At 37.9% G+C, this 18,848-nt stretch overlaps 1 long non-coding RNA gene across 2 annotated transcripts; it reads right to left on the bottom strand.

Moving 5' to 3' along the window:
* Window positions 1-5,218: 5,218 nt before the first annotated feature.
* LOC133821327 (uncharacterized) lies at window positions 5,219-8,325 on the bottom strand. Of its 2 annotated transcripts, none has more exons than XR_009887478.1 (3): window positions 8,026-8,325; window positions 6,619-6,763; window positions 5,219-5,493 (listed from the first exon to the last, which is right to left on the bottom strand). It is a non-coding gene; the product is annotated as an uncharacterized LOC133821327 (long non-coding RNA). The 2 variants fall into 2 exon arrangements; XR_009887479.1 differs by having other exon boundaries at window positions 8,073-8,325.
* Window positions 8,326-18,848: the final 10,523 nt, after the last annotated feature.

Here is an 18,848-nt window from a genome sequence, read left to right as displayed (position 1 = left end):
ATTATCTAAAGACTAAATTTTAAGTGGAATAAATTCATAAGTGATAATCCAATAATTAATTTAAAATATTTTAACTAAACTTTCAGCCACTATTTAATTTATTCAAAAATCAAAAGTGAAATAATTTCAACATTTTTCTTAATTAAAATAAAGAAAAAACATATCTATATGAAAATGAACACTCATGGTTTTATTAAAAATACAATTTTTAATATTTTCATAATTTGGGATATTAATTTATTTCAACATACACACAAAATTCTTTTTATTTAAAAATAAAACTTCACATTTTTTACTAAAATTCCTGCAACTAAATATATCCTCAAAATCACAATTTTTATTTTTTAAGAAGTCATATTTTCTCAAAAATATTTAAAAAAATCTACAGGTAATTATTTGAGCAATAATATCATTTCAAGGCATATTAAAGTTCCATTTAATTTCTTGAAAACATTATAACACTTACAAAATTTATTAAATATTCAAAAACATTATTCTCATCATATTTGACATCATTTGTGCAGAAAATTCAGCAAGTACATAAGGTCATGAAATTCATTCTTTGCATCATACTCCACAAAACTCACACAATAACTTACATGCTTAATTAACATAAGTCCAAATACAAACCCTAGCATGCATCTATTATCATATTGTCAATCTAAGAGGATTCATAAACATTTAAATCATACGCACATCTCAAGATCAAACATGCAGTAAACATACTATAAGATACCCTAGGGCCGAAACCCACATCATGCTCCCATCCCTTATTATTTTTCCAAACCCAAGAAATTCCTAGCATGTGTTTCTAACATGTATATGTGACACAAAAAAAATCAAACAACACAACATACCTTAAACCCCATAGGCTGAAACCCTTAATTGACAATCTTACCCCCCCCCCCCCCCAAACACATAACCATGAATATATGAACATTATCATTCAAAATCATCACATAAAATCATAGCCATGCCTAGATCAAATCTTCCATGCATCCAATCAACACAACCCTTCAACCCAACATCAAAAGAGTCAAAATCAACATACGACCATTCTTATAAACCAATAATACATAAAAACAAAAGGGCTAAGGGTTCATTACCTTTCTTGATTTGTAGAATCAAGAATACACAAGGTGACCAATACCCAAAACTATACTCACCCATTGCTCAAGCCTAGGGTTTTCGAAACCCCCATAAAGAGAAAAACAACAACCATCCAAGAAAAAAAAACAAGGTTTTAGTCATCAAGAAAAGGAAAACAAAATGAGGTAGAGAATCAAATTACAAGGAGAGACAAGAACACAAACATAGATTGTCCTCAAAACCTTCTTCTTTCTCTCCTTCTTCCTTTCTTTCTTCTTCTCCGACTTTCTCTAGCTCACGACCACCCTCTCTCTCTCTCTCTAAAATTCGGCAGCCACTAAGAGCATAATGCTCTCTATTTTCTCTCTTCCCTTTTTATTCTATCCTAGCCAAAAATAGTCTAATGAACATAATGGGTAAGTTTCCTACTTGTGTACATTTTCTTTTAATTTTTATTTTATTTTATTTTAATTGGTATGAAATAAAGAAGATAACATCTCTTCCATTTTTCACTAAAATTCACCCAAATAAAATAGGAATTGAAATCCTCTTTTCTCACTATGCTTACACACCCAAGACCTTTTCCCTTTCCTTTTTATTATTTTCTTTTCAATTTAACTAATTAAATAAATCTAATAAAAAGAAACTAAAAGTGTGTAGAAAATTCTACACATGTGCACCATGCAACCATGCACATGCACACACTCAATAACTAGGGTACATCACTACCTACCATGCACCTTAGTGCATTCAACCAAAACTCAATTATTCACATTTTAAAAATAAATAAATAAATAACAATTAACAATTAAATTTACAAAATTCTACTAAACAATTCTAACAATTAATTCAAACAAATAAATAAAATAATTCACAACACTTAACAATTAAATAAAATAAAGCACAAAATTTAAAATAAAAAAATTGGTGCGCTACACTGTCCCCAATAACATACATATAAATTAATAGTGGAGATCTGATTCTCAACACTAGTACCCCATCTGTAAATCCCTTTCGAGAGTAACCAATGAGTTACCAAGGGAATTAATACTATTACAGGGGTATGTGAAATCACATTGGCTCATTGAGACTCCTAGGTTTTACCAGCATACTTGTCCCTAGCCAAATGCCACAGACTTGAATTGAACCGTTTAATTACCACAGACTTGAACTAGACCATATAATTGTCACACACTTGAACCAGACCATATAATAATTGTCACGGACTTGAACAAGACCTATAATTATCACAGACTTGAACCAGACCGTATTATTGTCACAGACTTGAACCGGATCATAAAATATCTCTAGTTGAGCATAAGCACCCCCTAGCATAAAAGTCCTATTTCTGGCCACAATACACTAGTTAATTTCATGTTGTAGTCACGTAAATCAAAGATTGACTAACAAGTTGTCCTTAGCTACGTGCGCGAAAAAATCCTTCCACGAAAAGTTCTATCCCGTTTAGCCAATAATGTAGTTAGCATACAATATACTCGGATTAATTATGACAATTATAGTAGATTAAACTACTTTGGGCATTAAGGTATTTTTAGAATACCTAGTAAGGGTATAAAAGTCCTTACTCAATTTAAACCATAAAAGAGGTATTCTAAGGTATTTTCATATTCGATAATTTACTCAGAAACTTATTAATTTTTGTACAATTAATTATTTTGTAACCCTTTAGGAAATATGTTACTTTTATTTGATTGAGAAAATAATTACAAAGATGATTATATATTTAATTTTTTTGTAAGTTTAAGAGAAGATTTAATTTAATTGAAAAGTAATTATAATTAATTTCTTAAAATTTAGGCTTTGGACCCTTTTTATTTTCTTTAAATAAAATTCATAAATTTGTAAAAATATTATTTCTTACATCCAAATTAACCTTAATAATTATTGATTGTATAAAATCTTAGTTCATAATGATTAATATTAAAAATAAATCAAATTCTAACCTTTTCTAGAAAATTCAATTTTTTACTAAGTGTCAAAACTGTTTTATTTTGTGATAATTTCCTAACTTTTGGAGGTTATATCTCAAAAACCTTATCACTAAACATAACTATCTTTTGCATAATCAAACTTGGCTATACCAAGAAGTCCCTAATTCATTCTTATACAAAAATACACATTTTTACTTAGTGAAAACTATTTTCAAAAAGTGTTGAATTATGACTTTTCTTAAACATAGTTAAAGCATAAAATCCAATTGACTTATTATTTTGGTCTGATTTTTTGTAGGCCCATATTAGGATATGTTAAGAATGTCCAAAAAAATTTAGGTTAAGAAAAATTAGGTCAAAAAGATAATTTTTACTTGGTGAAAAGCATTAAGGCAATCGGTTGAGGCAATTTGGTGAAAAATTATATGGTCAGATACATTGAGGCAATCGGCTGGAAATAGACAGCTCAAAAAGATTTGATTTTATAATAATAAAGCCACACTATTTTGGCAAACTTTCCTAATATAGAAAAGTTTTTCATCAACTATACCTTTATTATTTAAAACATATATCAACAATATATATATTTATACATAGCCGAATATAATAACAAAATAAAAAATATTTTTGTCAAATTAAATATGCCAAAAATAGAATTAACAGAAAGAAACAAGACAAGAGAATGAAATTATCTCTTATAGCTTCCTTGTTTTTCCTAATTACTTGTAAAATCCATATTTGGCATTTTATGATTTGACAAATCTTTTTGATTTATTGTATTATTTTTGGTATTATAAAGAAAATTATTCTTGATTTTATTTCTTTTAAATTATGATACTGCTTCTTTATTAGGTGCTTATTTTTGGAAAGAATAAAGTTTCCTTATTCTCAATATCTTTTTAGACTTTTTTTTTCCAAATTTAAATGATTGATTCTCTATTTTATAGTAATAGATTATATCTCTAGATAGCTCTCAATCAGCCAAGAATTGTAACTACTCAAGTTAGTCAAATGATGAACTTGACCATGAATAAGTCTAGATTCTTACAGTTTTACAACTACAGAATCTTTGTATGTTCCTACGATTTCGGCTGCATTGACTGTGATTGAAAGTTTATTTTGAAAACTTTTCGTATGTGTGTTGTGCATCTAGAAATGTGTAAAGCTGACTTTGGGTGAGTATTCAGTGTGTAAATACGAACCAAAGCATCATCCCTTAAGAACTCTTCTTCTCCCTAATTTCTTATACTTTTAGAAGAGTGTGTTTCAAATGTAAAGGATAGTAGTTCTTCTATTCCTTGATTATTATGTATCCTCGTAATTGCTTATGAGTTAAGCAAAATCCCAAAGTGAAGAACATGAAGAACAACCTTCGACAGAAGGTTCATCAAGTCTTGCATCTAGAGGAAGCAAGCATTCATCAAGAAATTTGAAGGAAGTTCAAACCTTAATGTCTTAAAGAGATTCATTCAACAAAAAGATAGTACATCAAGCTTGCGACAAATTAATTAGATGGAGTCTAAATTTTGTTTAAGTAAATTAATTTGTACTTGTGAAATTTGACTAATGAATCTTATCTCTGGGCATGACCCCGTGGACTGGTAATATTCGAAAGGATATTGACACCGCTTAAAAACCTTGTGTCACTATTACAAAAACAAGATTTCTTGATAGTTTTTAATTGTCGCTACTGAGACACGACAATCGACTAATTGTCGTATTTTCCTATGTCAGGATAGAGGTAGATACACCGACAGTTAAAAATTGTCGCTGTTGCTAGCAATGGCGAAGGTTATTAGGTGACACCGACAGTTATTAGGTGTCGCCATTGTTGGCAATGCCGACAGTTATTAGCTGTTATCATTGCTAGCAACACCAACACTTATTAGCTGTCGTCGTTGCTAGCAACACCAACACTTAATAACTATCGTAGTTTACTCTCTATGACAACAATTTTTAACTGTCGCAAAGTTTCCACATCAGAGGGCACTGCAGATTTGCTGTCAATGGCTCCTGGTTTCAAAATCAACGCAGCAATTGTAGGAAAAGAATGCACATCAAAAGTTAAATTCAATCAACATTGGTAACATTAAATTTGTATTTGATTAGTTCTAACACTTATAAAAAAAGAAATACATAGTTCCAAAAAAAGTTGTCATAAAATGGATATCAAGCAAAGTTACAGAAAAACTAGTTTGTCATAAAATGAATATTTAGCAAAGTATGCACATCAAAAAGCTAAATTTACTCAACCTATAATTTTTTATATTGATTCTATATTTAATTAGTTCTAACAATTTACAATAAAAGAAATACAAAGTTCCAAAAATGACTAAATCCCCTCACATAGGTACTAAGCATGCATGTCATCATTTAGTGAGATGCAGTAGAATATATTTTGCGCACTCCTCTTAAACTTCATTAAGTTTAGCATTGATATATCTGAATTGAACTGCAAATAATTAAAATTATAAGTTAGATGTCAAATATATATGTAATTAAAATATAACTTTATTAACTATCTTACACAAAACTAAATACATGCAGTAATGCACAATAAATAAAAGCATAGATATCTCCAAAATAAAATATTTAATTGACAGAATCATTTGATTGCTAAATAAAAGCATAGCCATGTATTCTTATATATGATGCTATAGTTAGTGAGAAGAAGTTAAAGAAGGCACATTAATAAGTGTGTGTTTAAGGAAAAGGAAGTATTATGCTATCTACTTTTTTTTTTTTTTTTGCTAAGAATGTATGACCTCTCTGAAAAAGGAATATGTATGCCTATCTACAACATAAACGGGGCATCATATGGCGTGGAGTAACTAATAGCAAAAGACTAATAAAGCAACAATCTACACAAAACACAAACTACAGACAATACAATATCACTAAATAGCAAACCAGATGGGTCTCAAATCAAACTATCTATGCATAACATAAAAACTAAAACAAGAAACACCTCAACGCATTATCACAAATACAGAGAAGGGTCAATAGTTTCATCTGAACATAAATATTATGACTTAGTACAATTGAATAAAAATAATCTATCATTGAAAGATTCCATGAATATGTGAATGGTATTTGTATATGTTGTCTGTATGTAGAAGCATAGAAATTAAAAGGTAACCCATATATTACCTTTCACACTTGGGTCTTGTCACAATAGATTCTATATTTCTATTCCTCTACTTTTCATAACAACATTATTAGTGTATCATCTTATCAGCTTGTCTATTCGTGTCAATATATTAATGTTTCAATGCATTAGAAATGACACTCAAAACAATTCATCACCTTAGAATCTACAACTAGAGAAGAGCTTGAGAAAAAGAAGGTATTACTAGCAAGAGTTGACATAAAAAAAAAATTAAAAATACAGAATTACAAAAAAAAAAAAAGAATAAATGTGAGAAAAGAGTTCCTAAATCTCTTAATGTATAAAAGAAAATTATGGATCACAATATAACATTTTAACTATAAAACATAACCATGTAGGCTAATGAAAAGAATTATGAACTCACATTTCAAACTAAACTTGTACTATTTAAAGGAAAAGTATGATCACCTTCACAAGGATTTCAATGAGGTCCACTCTTTATGGTGTGCTTAGTTTGAAGTTTGGCCAAACTCTACATGAAGTACATTCAAGTTCGGACAAGGTTTGAGCACATCTAGAGTCTTATGAATGTCATTCATGATTCTCTAGTATTCTGCAACAAAAAATATTGACCCATTCTTACCACATAAAAATAAAAAGAAAAAAAATACTGGCACATCAATATTTCACTTTCAAGAAGAAATGGAAAAACTAGAATTTTTATCTCCATGAAAAATTTAAGCAAAATTCAAAATAGATCATAAGAAATAAACTCATATCCATACTACATAAGTCTTGAAGAAATATTTATACAATATTGTTTCATCACCATAAATTTATAAATATATATATATATACTTCGTTTACGTAAAAGATACAAAAAAAAAAAGAAGAGAATACAAATAGATAAAACAAATTGAACAACTCCAATAAACAACCTAATAGCTATTGTTTTAGGGCATACCACAAAAATCAATAGCTTTCTTCAATAAACAAATCAGAACAAAAGCCAGAAATGAACGCTACTCATATATATTTATTTTCTTATTTTTTCTCAAATCCAAAGATATTAAAATAAAAAAACAAACTAGAAATACCAACTTGCATCCGTCCACCACCACCTGCATCACCACCAAATCTATCCCCCACCACCACCCCATGATTGCCCATCACAAAAGAACAAAGTAATAACTAGATTAATAAGCAATATTTTATTAAATAAATAAAAAAAAAACACAAAACAACATGATGCATACATTTCCATTTATTTTCTCTCAAGTCAGACTAGATTTCATAAAAGCATTAAATCAACATTTCAGTACATATTCATTATATGCCCACAAAAAGAATTAGTCATATGAGCTACGTCAAAGTATATGTAATATATTATATATGTGTATGTATAATAGCATTCCATATTAAATTTAGAATAACAATTATATTATCAAGTCCCCAGATTCAAAATCAGGGGTCATATAATAATAAAAGGCTACAAACAGAATTATAATTGTGCTTCATCTTAATCAATTGACTATTCTCCTTCAAAGAACTAGCACCTTTCCTCATTTAACTACAGCAATACCAAAGTTCAATAATAATGTAAATTTTTTATCATCAATAACCTTAACTACCATATCAAATTCAACATGACACAAAGGCTTAAGTCTTTTACATATGTTTCAATCAGAGCACTTTTTTTTTGTAACAAGAGTACTTTCAATTTAATAACACTATAGTATATAGAAATATATATATATATATATATATATAACATAACCCAAATATATCATTCAATGTAATATTAAAAAAACTATTGCATTACCAAAATAAAAATAACTAAGTTCATATTGACATATTAAATAAGTAAATAAATACTCATTGGTGTGACATTTGTCTCTGTTGAGTAAGAGAAGGAAAGGTACAATGACGTCGTTTTCCATTCTAGTCGGCTCCTCAAAGTTGTAGAGATTTGTCGCCGTTTGCCTGGGTTGTCGCTCTGAAAAAGAGGCGCCGCTCACGGCTGTCACACGAACGGTCTGCCTGTTCCCAAAGTGAAGAGAAGAGAGTGAGATTCAGAGAGAGAGGAGTGATAGTGACTGAGTTCTTCGGAATGAAACGAGTAAAAATAGAGGAAGATAAAAGACATAGGCAGCTGGGTTTGTTTTAGTAAAGAGGGTGATAATGCGATGAGAGATTTAGGGTTGTACATTGACTTTTCTTATATCAATTTTTGTAATATATATATATATTTCTAAAAAATATACCGTTCTTATTAAATAATTAAACATTTTTATTAAATTATACTAATACAAAAAAAATTATATAGCACTACAATATAATAATATAATGTTAACATTTATAATTATTTTAAAAAGAAAATTATCTACTGTTAATATATAAAGCCTTTTTTTAATTTTCTTTTGTACTAATTATTTCAAATATAATTAACTAATTTAAAAAATATATATAATAATAAAAGTAATTACAACTAATAAACTTGTAGAGTTTTTAAAAATTATTATAAAGTGAAATATTTAATAAATACTATAGTTACTACATTTTTATAAATATATTTACATAATATTTAGTTTATTTTTTAAAATTATATTATTCAAGAATTATATTTTTAGATATTTTTTTATTTGAATTTGGCTGACAGATTATACATGTCAGTATTGGCCTTTTATTAATTGCCGGCATTGGGGTCAATGGCGATAATTTTTAAATGTCGGCATTGGTCTTAAATTAATTTTCGGCTTTGGGGTCAATGTCAACAAATTTTAATTGTGGGCATTGCTCTTAAATTAAATGTCGACATTTGGAGTCAACGTGGACAATTTTTAACTATCGGCATTGATATCAAATTAACTGTCGACGTTGGGGTCAATGGCGACAGTTTTTAACTGTCGACATTGGTCTATATATATTAAAAAATCATAACTAATAAATTTATATATTAAATTTTTTTACAATAATTTTCCAATTAATAAAACAACTCCTTTTTAACTAATACAAATTTTATAAATATGTTAAAGAATAATATAGTTAATAATTGCTATCCAAAAAATAGGCATGGATGACATGGCAGACGTTTAGTACACGTGGCCGACATCTGGCAGGAGTCTTACTCGACCATCGACCAGAAAGATGTCTATGGCGCAACGCTCAATGGGTATATACGACCAGCTTGGTCGTATACTCGTTATATTTGGAGAAAATCTTAGGCAGTTATAACCATACCCGAAATTATCTCCCATGATTTCCTGAGTATCCGATTATTTAGGAAAGAATATCTGTAACAAATTAATGTAATCTTCCTTGAGCCTATAAATAGAGAAAGATAGCTCAAGGAAGGGGACATTTTTTGCTTTCTAATTATCTGAGACTAGAGTTTTACAAGTGTATTAGAGCTATCACATTCTATATATTCTTTAGTTCTTCGGAGGTTTGTGAAACTCATTGAACCCTAGTTCTTTGATCACTCCTTTGAATCTTATATCAATAACAACTCAAGTGGACGTAGGCTATTACTAGATTCTGGGGCCGAACCACTATAAATTCTTGTGTGTTTTATTGTTTTTATCATCATTCTCATTTCAACATATCTGTCCACGTCAAGCATTTCTGACTCCGTGTCAGTTGACCAAAATTAGGGTCAACATTTTGGTGCTTTCATTGAGAGCTTGATACAGTATTGTTGAAATATCAATGGCGAAAACTACCAAGAAGACTGGACAGGCGGCTAGCGCCGCACCATCTCACCCGCCTCCTCCTCCTCCAAACGTGACTGAGGATGAGCCACATTTGGAATTTGATGAGGAAGAGTTAGATTCCGAGACGTTGAGGAATACCCTTGGGGTATTGCAGGATGAACTGGCCAGTTTGAGGGCCAGCCAGGAAAGTGCTGCCGAGATTATGGCACGGCAGCAACAAGAGATTGAACGACAGTGCCTGGAACTGAGTGAAAGGTAGGCGGAGATGGACCGTCGCCAGAGGGAGGCCATGGCAGCCCTCGAAGCAGCCCTACATTTGCTAGGAATCAGGTTGTACCTGCATCGCAGCCTGATCAACCTACAAATGGGCTGCCCTAAAGGTGTCCTAATCCTAGCCCGCTTATCCAGCCCTCGAGCCCCCAAAGGCCCGAGCAGCCACCGATGCCTCAGGACGATGTCATGCTAAGGGACCTTGAGGCACAGGCTCCATCCCAGGCTGGTCGCGACAATCCCCCACAACCAAGGCAGAATAGGGCCGGGCAGCCGCCCCGCAGTCCAAGACGCCATAGGGGCGACGAGCCAAACCCTCTAAGTAGAGGACAGCGTCCTTCTGGCAACAGAAGAAACTCAGAGATAGGCTCTGCGGTCCGAGGCCCCCCACAACATGATAATGCACGAGGACCTACCGACCAACGCAGGCCACCCTCTAACGCTCGGGAGGTTCCAGCCCAGGAAGGCAACCAAGGAAACAGTCGATCCCATCATAGCCAATCAAGGTTCAGAGATGGCCATGATTATAATGAGGCCGACTCAGGCAGAGGGAACGCCAGTCAGAGAAATGAGGAAAGAGGTGGGGGCAGAAGCCTACCACCTAGGGATGACCAACCCGAAAGACGTGACGCTGGTGGGCAGCCCAGAAAAAATAACGTCTTTAACTGGATCGGAGCTAGCGAGCAGCGGAGGAGAGACGAGGATTTAAGAGACGTACTCAACGATCGCTGGGAACGGCACGACGAGTGCGTTCCCCCAGCACCAGAGGCCCCGGCGATTCCTGGCGCTGTGCAGGCCCAGATAGATGCCCTTAACCAGGCAGTGCAACAGCTGGTCAGGGGAAGAACATCTTATATCGACCACGTTAGGAGAAAGGGCACTCCTTTCATCCAAAGGATAGCTATGGCAGAAACTCCTAGCAAGTTTAAGATGCCTATGCTTCCGAACTTTGACGGGTATGGTGACCCGGTATCTCACATCAATAAATTTGAGATACAAATGGACATTTAGAAAGTGTCTGAAGACGCTTGGTGCAGGATCTTCCCTGCAACACTTTCTGATGCTGCACAGGAGTGGTTTTTCAAATTCCCTCCTGCAAGTATAGTTTCCTGGGAGATGTTCGTGAATGAATTTTACGGACAGTTCTATGCGAGTCGTATGCACCCGACTGAGGCAAATTAGCTGGTCGAAATACGCCAGCAAGATGGGGAACCACTGAAAGACTACGTCCAGTGTTTCATGCGAACAGCTGCTGGAGCGAAAACAGTGGGAGATGAAGGCAAGATGATGGCCATAACTGTAGGGGTTAAGCGCTGCACACCTCTCTAGGACAGCCTCAGAAAGCATGGGGTCAGGACTACCCAGGAATTTTTAGATCGAGCTAATCGATATATCAAGCTCGAGGACGCCATCACCAATCAATGAAAGCCCCCAGGTAAAGATAAGGGGACATCCGAGCCCGCCAAAGCTGCCAATGGATCGAAGCCCAACAGCAACGGCAAAGGCAACAGGGGGGTGGCAATGGCAATGGCAAGAATGGTGGGAAACGGCCGCACAATGAGCCTTCCACCTCTGACAATAAATGAGCCAAGGGTAATCGTTATGAACCTCGGTTCACTAACTACACTGCCCTTATTGAGTCTCGGGAGGAGGTGTATCAGGCAACGAGTTCTAGTGTGCCTTATAAGAAACCTGCCCCCATTCAAAAGGATATTTTGAGAAGAGACACTACCAAGTTCTGTCATTATCATAATGACTACGGACATGATACCAATGAATGCAACCAGCTAAAGGATGAAATCGAGTTCCTTATTAGACAAGGACACTTGAGAAGATATATACGGGCCTCGGGAAATTCCCAATGAGAAGCTCCAGGTGGCAACGAGCGTGCGCCCACACGCTAACGCTCACCACCTTTGCAGCCTGACCCCGTAGCTGGCACTTTACTCACCATCTGTGGAGGCCCGTACCTCGCGGGAAGCAGTGGAAAGGTGAGGGAACGATATGCTCGGACCCTACGTCACGACCAAGACATCGAGATGATGACTGTGGAGGACAGGGCATCAAAGAAGGCTCGATCAAAGGATGGTCAGATAACCTTCTCTGATAACGATGCCCAGCATGTCCCATTCCCACATTCTGATCCGTTGGTCGTGGACGTTCAAATCGCCAACATGATGGTGAAAAGGGTACTAGTTGGTACAGGAAGTTCATTGAACATCTTGTACAAATCTTCGCTGGAACGCATGAAGTTGTTCGTTAAGGACTTGGAGCCCTGCAACCAAACAATTTACGGCTTCTCTGGTGAAGGACTCGCCCCAGCAGGGTCAATCAGACTTCCAGTGACAGCAGGTACAACGCCCGCTACTAGGACATTACTCGCTACTTTTATAGTAGTCGATTGTCCTTCGGCGTACAATGCCATCGTTGGAAGGCCCATACTGGTTGATCTTCGGGCCATCACCTCAGTGTGGCACTTGGCCATGAACGCATGTTGGGTAATCAGAGATAAGCAAGGGAGTGCTACAACGCCTTAGTCACAAAGGCGAAGAGGGGAATGTCAAAGAGCACTCCCACAAATAGGTTGCAAATGGCTATTGATACTCAAGCCCAATTCAGTGATGGAGTCACCAAATAGGGTGTTTCCCAAAGTGAGGATAGGGATTTAGATCCTCGCTTTGGGGATTTTGAGGAAAATGTTGGACCCGTCGAGGACCTGGAAGAGGTCCAACTTGACGAAAAACACCCGACCAGAGTTAAGAAGGTCGAGAAAAACTTAGAAGCAACCACGGAGCATGCACTGGTGGAATTTTTGAGGAAGAACTAGGAAGTCTTTGCCTGGTCGTACAAAGACATGACTGGGATAGATCCTGCAGCTATTAGCCATTACCTGAATGTAGACAAGAGTTTTCCACCCGTGCAACAAAAAAGAAGGCTGCTCGATAAGGATAGATCGAAAGCCTTAAAAGAGGAAGTTGAAAGACTGAAGGAGAATGGATTCATCCGGGTGGCATTTTATCCATCGTGGGTCTCTAATCCAGTACTGGTTCCCAAGCCCAACGACAAATGGCGAACCTGTGTGGATTTCACATACCTTAATAAAGCCTGCCCAAAGGATTGTTTCCCACTCCCAAGGATCGACCAGCTGGTCGATGCGACTTCAGGACATGAGATCCTCTCCTTCATGGATGCATACTCGGAATACAATCAGATTAGTATGCATCCCCCTGACGAGGATCACACCAGCTTTTGAACCGATACGGGGTTGTACTGTTATAAAGCAATGCCCTTCGGACTGAAAAACGCAGGTGCGACTTACCAGCGATTGGTTAACCACATGTTTAAGGAGTTGATAGGAGTAAACATGGAGGTATACGTTGACGACATGCTGGTAAATTCAAAAAAAGCAGAAGGACATGTGAAGGATTTGCAAGAATATTTCGATGTATTGAACAAGTACCAAATAAAATTAAATCCTCTCAAATGTTCCTTCGGAGTCGGATCTGGGAAATTCTTGGGGTTTATTGTCAATTCAAGAGGAATCGAGGCCATCCCTGACAAGATAAAAGCCCTGATCGACATGAAATCGCCAGAGAAGATCGTTGCACTAAGTAGATTCATTTCCAAGTCGATGGATAAATGCGTCCCTTTCTTTAATCTACTTAGAGGCAACAAAAAGTTTGAATGGACAGGAGGCTGCGAGTAGGCTTTCCAAGCCCTAAAAGCCCATATGGCACAACCTCCTATTTTGTCAAAGCCTATCGAAAGAGAAACTCTGTTCATCTACCTGGCGATCACCGAAGTTGCTGCTAGTGCGGTACTGGTACGAGAAGAAGAAGGCGTACAAAAGGCGGTTTACTATGTAAGCAAGAGGCTAATCGGAGCAGAACTGAGGTATCCTCCCATCGAGAGGTTAGACTATTGTTTAATCTTGGCCTCATGGAAACTACGAACTTACTTCTAAGCCCATCCCATCATAGTTTTAACTGACCAGCCTCTTAGGCAAGTCTTGCAAAAACCAGAAGCGGCTGGACGCTTATTAAAATGGGCAGTCGAACTCGGGCAGTTCGATATTACATATTCACCGCGAGCAGCAGTAAAAGGACAAGTCTTGGCTGATCTTATTGCTGAGTTCATTGAGCTCCCAGACAACGAACAATGCGAAGATTCTAGTGCGCTTGAGCCCCAGGATAAAGCTCCCTCGTGGAAGTATTCACGGATGGATCATCCAACGAATCTCACACAGGAGCGGGAGTGATATTGATAACGCCAGAAGGGCATCAATTTCACTGCGCTATTAGGTTCGACTTCACTGCGTCAAATAATGAAGCCGAATATGAAGCACTCCTCGCTGGGTTAAGATTGGCAAAAGACATGAGTATAAAGGTGCTGGATATTTACAGTGATTCACAGCTGGTGGTGAATCAGGTTTGAGGGGAATATCAAGCACGAGACCTTAAAATGGTGGCCTACTTAAACAAAACTAGAGATCTTTTGGCTCAGTTCGAGAAGTATACCCTCCAGCAAATACCTTGGGAACAGAATTCGAACGCAGATGCCTTAGCCAAACTCGCAAGCGCGAAAGACGCTGACACTTTGAATATTATGCCAGTAGAAAGATTATGCGAGCCTAGTATACGAGCGGATGAGACTAATATGGAAATCCGGATGGAGGATACATGGATGGCACCTTACTTGGAGTATCTCATGAATGGTGTATTACAAGCAGATAGAAACAAAGCCAGAACCCTCCAAAGGCAGGCTGCTAGGTACATATTGGCCGATGGTATTCTTTACCGAAGAGGATATTCCATGCCACTGCTAAGATGTATTACACCAGAGAAAGCTAAAGAGCTGATGAGGGAAGTACATGAAGGCTTCTGCGGGGATCACGCTGGGGGGAAAAGTTTGGCGAAAAAGATTCTAAGGCAGGGCTATTTTTGGCCGACTATGAACGAAGACTCAATGGAGTTCGTGCGAAAATGCGATAAGTGTTAGAGATTTTCCAAGATCCCACGCGCAGCTCCCAATGAGTTAAAGCAGATGTAGAGTCCTTGGCCTTTCGCAGTGTGGGGTATAGACTTGATTGGATCCCTACCAACGGGAAAAGGTGGGGTGAAGTACGTAGTCGTGGTAGTCGACTACTTCACCAAATGGGCCGAAGCTGCGCCACTCACTACCATAACGACCAAGAAATTTCTTGACTTTGTCATCAAGAACATTGTTTGCCGATATGGTTTGCCTCAAAAAATTGTCTCAGACAACGGCACCCAGTTTGACAGCGACTTATTCACAGACTTCTGCAAGAGGCACGGGATCGTCAAAAGCTTTTCTTCAGTTGCACCTCCACAAGCAAATGGGAAGTTGGAGCAGTGAATAAAATGCTTAAGGACACCCTGAAGAAAAGGCTCGAAAATGCTAAAGGAGCATGGCCAGAACAGTTGCCCGAAGTCCTTTGGTCATATAGAACTTCTCATCGAACAGCGATAGGTCATACCCCGTTTTCCTTAGCATATGGGTATGAAGCTATGTTGCTTGTCAAGTTAGATCCTCCCTCACAATGAAGAATTACATATGACTAGGACCAACATAGTCAACTGATGATGGGGTCCCTAGACTCACTTGAAGAGAAACGAGAAAGAGCCCAACTCCAAGTAGCTGCGTACCAGCAAAAGGTCGCCTGGTATTTTAACTCGAAAGTGAAAGAAATAAAATTCAACGTCGGAGATCTAGTACTGCGACGAGTTTTCTTAAACACCCGCGACCCAACTGCTGGAGTGCTCGGTCCAACCTGGGAACAACCTTACCCTATTGAGGAAGTCCTTCATCCAAGCACCTACAAGCTTGCACGCTTAAACGGAGATCTCGTTCCACGCTATTGGAACGGAAAACGCCTGCGCAAGTATTACCAATAAACAGTCATTTTTAAAGGACTGGCTTGTATTAATTTTTCCTTTTTACAAGTTTCGAAAAAGGGTTAGCAACATTGTATGGCTAATCGCTTATAAGTGTAAGATCTTTTTAAGATCACTCGTAAAGACATGTTTAGTCCATTTTTAATACGAGATTATAAGGGACTATGCTCAGTCAGTCATTCTTGCCAACCTTTGTAAATTTAGTTTTACAAGTATTTGTTCATTACGTGTGTTGTTTTGCTGTATTATAAGTGTTACGTTTCCTATCAAGCAGTAATGTTCGCATAGGTCGTGGTCAAGGCAAGTGACCAAGGACCTAAAGCACCTCGATCACTTGGGGGGCATATAAGGTACATCGATAGCAAAGCATACCAGTAAGTATGTAAACACATGAACAAAATGAGTGAAAGCATGCTACGGTACTTAGAGTATTTTTCAAATTTTATATTTTGTTAAATCAATCCAAAGTACTATGCTAAGTTCGGTCATGCGAACAGATGTTATAATAGACAGAAATATTATAATGTCAAAAAGCATTCTTTTACACCGCGAGCAGTACTGCTCGGATGTAATTGTTTAATTAAAAGTAAAGCTGCCCTCGTAGCAATAAAAACGAATTGTCTTTACAATACGACCCGTGGGCCATGAAAACGAAATAAAAGAAAAAAATATATATATTATTGGGGAGCAGGAGGGTCCTGAGGATTGGGAGGAGTGCCTTGGTCAGCCGAAGGACCAGCTTCAGCATCAGCGGCAGGCACCTTGGCCTTCTCTTCTTCTTCCAGCCGGATGGCGCACTGCACCATCAAAGTCCCCTTCAACCACTCAGAAAGGTAGTTGAAGTTGGCCTCCTGATTGTGCTTCCAGAATTCGTAGAAGCAGAGGTGAGTGGCCTCCTTATACTTCTTCAAATTCTTGGCCCCGTCCTCCTCAAGCTCCTACACTCGCTTCTCAAGCTCCCTCATCTCCTGCCTGCTGGCGATCAGATCAAGCTCAAGCTGCTTACATTCTTGGGTGACGAGCTTGGCACTTTCCTTGAATTTTTCCCGGGAGTCGTTGGCTTTCTTCAAGGAATCTTGGGCGTCCAGAAGCTCCTGGGTGAGAGTAGCTTGGTCCTCGCACAGTTGTTCAGTCTGTTTGGACAGCTCCTTATTCTCCTCAAGTAGCTTGTTGTAGTCAGCCTCAAATGCTTGCTTAGTCTGGGCAAGCCTGGAGTCGAAGTTCTTTCCCCGAGAAACCAACGCCCCGACACAGTGCCAGCCAGTAGTTAAAGTTAGCAGCCCCTGAAGAAAAAGAATGAGATAAAATAAGGAAAAGAAATCAGACATAAATGATAAAGTAGCAGGAGACTACTTACACTAACTATCTTGTTCAACCCTCTGTTGACAACCTGATCAGCCTCCATTGAAGCAGTTTCAGTGATGGCAGCCTGACTGCGTCTGTGCTTCGAGAGCTTGTATATCCTCTCCCTGGCAGAGTCGACCACGAAGCTGGGCAGGGAGCTTTCAGGCAAGTTGTTCAATGCCTCCTTGTCAGCAGCCTTAGAAGAAGGCTGTGGGTTGACGGGAGTAGGAGTCGTCTGCTCGGAGGGGGGCGAAGGCGGTGAGTTCTCCTTGGAAGGGGCGGTGGCTGGAGCATCGTCTGTTTCGAGCTTTCTTCGAGGTGGTCTTGCTGCTTTCCCCTCGAGCCCTCTTGCTATCCTTCTTCGGGACAGAAGAGGCAGCGGCAGCCTGATAGTGCTCAAAGACGTCCTCGGAGTCCATACATGCACAAAAGGAAGCAACACAAGCAGTAAGGCAAAATGGTCATGCAGGATGAAATAATAGAAGTAAAAGGATTATAAGTAAAGTACCCACGCTACAACTACTGGTCGTAACATTATTTACTGAACTACCTAGTTCCTAGAAGAAATCTGAATTTAAGGAGGGAGCATTCCTAAAGTTTCCATCCCCATCAAATAGATGAGAGGGAAATGGAAAATGATTTAAAAGCGAGATTGTTATACCGTTTTCATCCGACGAGTCATCAGAAAGTTCGGTAGGCTCAGCAGCCTTTTGTTTTCCTTTGCCCTCGGGGGCCAAGGGTTTCTCTATACGACAAGGGACGGTAGGTTCCCTGCTCGTAACCCTAGTTGGTCTCCTCTGCGGAGGAGACGCTTGGGGTTGCTGCTCGGGTTCCACTTCAGCTTGGGTGTTCCTCGCCGGAGGTTTGCTCGTCGCTAATTGAGGATTCCAGAGGCCGATCAGCCTAAGGTTACCCTCAGTAACTAAATTTTTGACACTCTTATCAGCATTCAGCATGCTGGCTAAGAGTGTCGCCCTTGACTCCATCCCTGGAATTGGGGTTGGACGTAACCATGGGCCTGGAACATAGTGGAATGTCAAGACATTGTGGCAGAAAAACACTAAGTGAAGAAGCTAGTGGCGTAAGAATTTTTACCTCCTCAGGTGAAAGCCAGGTTGTTTGCGGCTAAGTCGGGAGTAAGGAAGTATTCCTGATGATACCTCCCCACGTTGGAGATGTGAGTAGTGTCGGACAAGAAAGTGCGCCCAGTTTCTTGATGACAAAGATGGAAAAACCCCGTGCCTTCTTGGTTGGGGTTGGACTTAAGGTCAAAGAGAAAGTTTACCTCGTGGGGAGTGGGCTCTAGCCATTTTTTGAGTTTGTAAAGGATATAGAGTGCGGCTAGCATTCTATACCCATTTAGGGTGATTTGAAAAGGGGCAACTCCAAAGTAATTTGCCACCCCCTGAAAGAACGAGTGAAGAGGCAAGGTGGCACCTGCCTCAATGTGAAACTG

This window comes from Humulus lupulus, chromosome 3 (assembly GCF_963169125.1).
Source record: "Humulus lupulus chromosome 3, drHumLupu1.1, whole genome shotgun sequence".
Classification (NCBI taxonomy): Eukaryota; Viridiplantae; Streptophyta; class Magnoliopsida; order Rosales; family Cannabaceae; genus Humulus; species Humulus lupulus.
Note: the sequence above shows the minus strand (reverse complement) of the source record. Positions and strands in the feature narration are given on the sequence as shown.